The 3,676-nt window shown below is 36.3% G+C and overlaps 1 non-coding gene across 1 annotated transcript; it reads right to left on the bottom strand.

Annotated features, from left to right (window-relative positions):
- Positions 1 to 2,984: 2,984 nt before the first annotated feature.
- Positions 2,985 to 3,196, bottom strand: LOC122236196. The gene has a single exon (XR_006214311.1). It is a non-coding gene; the product is annotated as a small nucleolar RNA U3 (small nucleolar RNA).
- Positions 3,197 to 3,676: the final 480 nt, after the last annotated feature.

The following is a 3,676-nucleotide window of genomic DNA, read 5'->3' as shown; positions in this document are numbered from 1 at the left end:
CTGCAGGTGAACCCCAAGGGTCCTGTGCTGCCCTCATTAGCCAGCAGGAGGCACACAATTCCACCATTTCTGAGCTGCCCAGAGCTCAGGAGGTCAATAGCAGGGTCAGTGAGAAAGAGCTTCCTTCCCTCAGCACAGTGACTTAAGAGACAACACTCTGGTTTGGGGCTGATGTGGGACAGAGTCCCCATGAGAAGAACTCTGTATCCTAGCTCCTGGGGCTGAGGAGAGGCCGTGCCATCAGGGTGTCCAGAAAATTTTCCCTCTGTAGCCAGCACTGAGCCTTTATTATCTGGACCCTTCTTACATCCTTTATTCCCTGCTTTCTCAGGTAACACTTGAACAAAAGTTATTTTACAACAGGATCTGTTCCTAAAGGGGCTTGGTGGGCAAAGTCATGCTGTCATGTTTGCTGTGGACTAAAACTTAATTTGTGAGAGAAATTCCTGCACAGATTCAGAGTCAGGGAAACAAATGTATAACTATGAAAGAAATATACAGCTGCCAGGAGCACCAGCCCAATATGATGGGACACACAGGATGTGTATGGCCAACATATACAAAATCTTTAGATGAATGGGGAAAAAATGTTTACAATTATGTACATACTTGCATTTATTTTAATGCTTAATTTTTCATCTAACGTGGAAGTATGTTAAAATGTAGAAAAGGTAAAGAGGTGTGTAAAACTCCATTATTTTAAGATTCAGTGTTTTCAGTTTTGCAAAATCAGAATTTATTATAATTCTACTTTTCTGCTATAAATTAAGCAAAGGTCTATATACTTAAAATATACTTCTGTGCTTGTTTTCCAATGGGAATATTGTGTTTTTTGATATTTTATCCTAACAGTGACATTGTGAAATGTTTTTAAATATTAGTTCACTGGAAAATCTTTTTCAGGACTGCAATGTGAAAAACATTGTTAAAAATGATAATAAATCCAGGTGACACCAAATTTTGTGTACGAATGTAATAAGAAAATCTCATGTATCAGTTCTAGACTATTCGATGCAATGGCAATTTTTAAAATGCCAACCATGGCATGCTGCTCAAAACCATTTGAGATGAAACATTTTTAAACTTAAAACTTCAGAATAGTAAAGAGCCCATAAAATGGCTGCTTTTTAAAATTAGATGTATTCATTGCAAACAAATTATATCCTATTAAAAATGTTAACTCTGAAAGCAGTTAGTTTGGTATTAAATTTTTATTCAAAAGCTGAAATTAGGATATGTATATTATATCTGATATAAGTCATTTTCCCATAAGAGTTGATATTTGTAGCCATAGATTATCCACTGTCCATTGCTTTAATTTTCCTGTTTATTTCTAAATCAGGAAGTATATTCCTATGATTTGTGAAGGCATTGTTTTTCTCACATGTTTCGAAGTTACTTTTTTACTTTGTAAGCATGGGTTGAGGCTTTTTAATAAACACGCGTCTTTGCATATCATGATGAGTTTTCATTGGAGAGCTTTCTTAACTATTTCCACTTGAGCCTAACATCATACCATTAAAAAGAAAAACACAAAAAAATTAATCTATATGTGCTAAGATGCATCTGACTACAGCATAGTGTATTTCATAATTTGACTTTACATTACAAAATATAATAATAAATTTTATTTTATATTACCATACACTATTGCATTTGATCTTGTTGCCAACTGGATATTCATATGTGTGTCTAAAGTTCTTTTTAGAACAGACATCTACTCATGGAGTTCACAAAGCCTCTTATCTACAGTAGGATACTTAAAGGACATCTTACTTTATTTCACGGGAGCAGAAATTTTGTCTAAGATTATGAGCTGATCAAGGCACAGATATGGCACTATCATATTCAATGGAGGACTAATGGCTTCTCTCTCCTTGTACAACTGCCATCGATGCTTCTGTATAATTACTGTGAACTTAAGTGTTTTTATGTCAACATTATCTGTATCCCATTTACTAACAGTTATCTAAGCTACAATATATACATTTTTTTTTCTTTCATTTCATTACAATCAGTAAATCTTTGTGGTGATGGCAGTGTTTTTAACATGAACATTGTCATCTGACATCTTTGTTCATAATGAGCTACTTGTACAGTCAAAAGTTATGAAAAAGTATGATTTTCTTATTCTCAAATGTGTATCAGCTTTATGCACTTTTCTTTGAATCATTCCACATGTCTCTTGTGTTCTATTAAACTCATAGAAAGAAATCACTTTTTATCTTTCCCAACAGGGGCAAGACCAAGTAAAATGCCACAAAAAAGAACATGACTGGCTTGTTTATGAAAGGATAAATATCATATGGCCTGTTAGAATTGAAAAGAAAAGATGATTAATAAATGCAACACTTAGACACAAAAGATAGATAATTATATGAGGTGACAGAGGTGTTAGCCAATCTTATTGTGGTAGTCATCTCAAAACATATACATGTATCAAATCATCATGTTGTAAAACTTATATTTCCCAATGATATATGCCAATTATATCTCAGTAAAACTGGGAAGAAAAGAATTTCAGGATTGCAACAGCACAGTATGCAAATAAGCACAAACTTTTCTAAGCAAAAACCATTGTGAGACAGCACTAGTGTTACATCCCGGAAGTCGTGAAGCGGGCCCTGGTTCTATCTGCAAATACGTCCCAAACATCTGACCACTTGTCACCATCTCCACTGCTAACAAACAGCCTAATTTCCCCTCTAGGTTACTACACCAGTCTCTTAAGTAACCTCTTGCCTCTGCCTTTGCCTTTCCAGTTGATTGGTAACATAGAAATCAGATTAATTCTGATAGACCTCCTCTTCTGAAAATCCTCCAATGATTTTCCTTTCACTCCAAGAAAAGTCAAAGTCCTTGCTGACAAGGCTGACAAATCTGTTTACACTCCAAGTGCTGTCTCCTTGCTCACTTAACTTCACCCACACAGCATTCCAATGGACAATTAACAAGCCACACATGTGGCCTTCTTTTTTAGAGAAACTACTCAGACAACGGGCCACTTTCCTCTTAGTCCCCCAAAGGAGGAGGGAACAATTATCAATGACAAGGGCAGCTGTGGAAACCACACCCAGAGTCGGTTTTACAGTCAGGAAGGGACACTATTTATCCTCCTCATGCTTTCAGGGACTCCACACTTAGAGAAATTTCTCTAGTGACAAACTTTAGAAACAATCCCTGAAAGTACAGTCTTCACATTTCCAATCATTGAAAAATCCATGGTCCTACCAACACGTCCCAGTTCTATCTAAAATTCCCTCCAATGTGATGTCCTTAAATATAAAAAAGATTAGGGGTGCCTGGGTGGCTCAGTCGGTTAGACATCCGACTTCAGCTCAGGTCGTGATCTCACAGTTTGTGAGTTTGAGCCCCGCGTCGGGCTCTGTGCTGACAACTCAGAGCCCGGAGCCTGCTCCAGATTCTGTGTCTCCGTCTCTCTCTGCGCCTCCCCTGCTCGTGCTCTATCTCTCTCTCATTCTCTTTCAAAAATAAATATTTTTAACAAAATTTTTAAATAAAATAAAAAAATTAGCAACAAGGGAAAAGAATGAAGATATAACACGAACCCAAGAATTCAGCAACTTCGTAATTCGTTACTGGATTATCAAAGGTTGAATTTTTTTTTTTTTTTAGTTTAATAATAGGAGAAACAAACTTCTTATCCCAGAAATTA

This window comes from Panthera tigris, assembly GCF_018350195.1.
Source record: "Panthera tigris isolate Pti1 chromosome A3 unlocalized genomic scaffold, P.tigris_Pti1_mat1.1 chrA3_random_Un_scaffold_70, whole genome shotgun sequence".
In the NCBI taxonomy this organism is placed as follows: Eukaryota; Metazoa; Chordata; class Mammalia; order Carnivora; family Felidae; genus Panthera; species Panthera tigris.
Note: the sequence above shows the minus strand (reverse complement) of the source record. Positions and strands in the feature narration are given on the sequence as shown.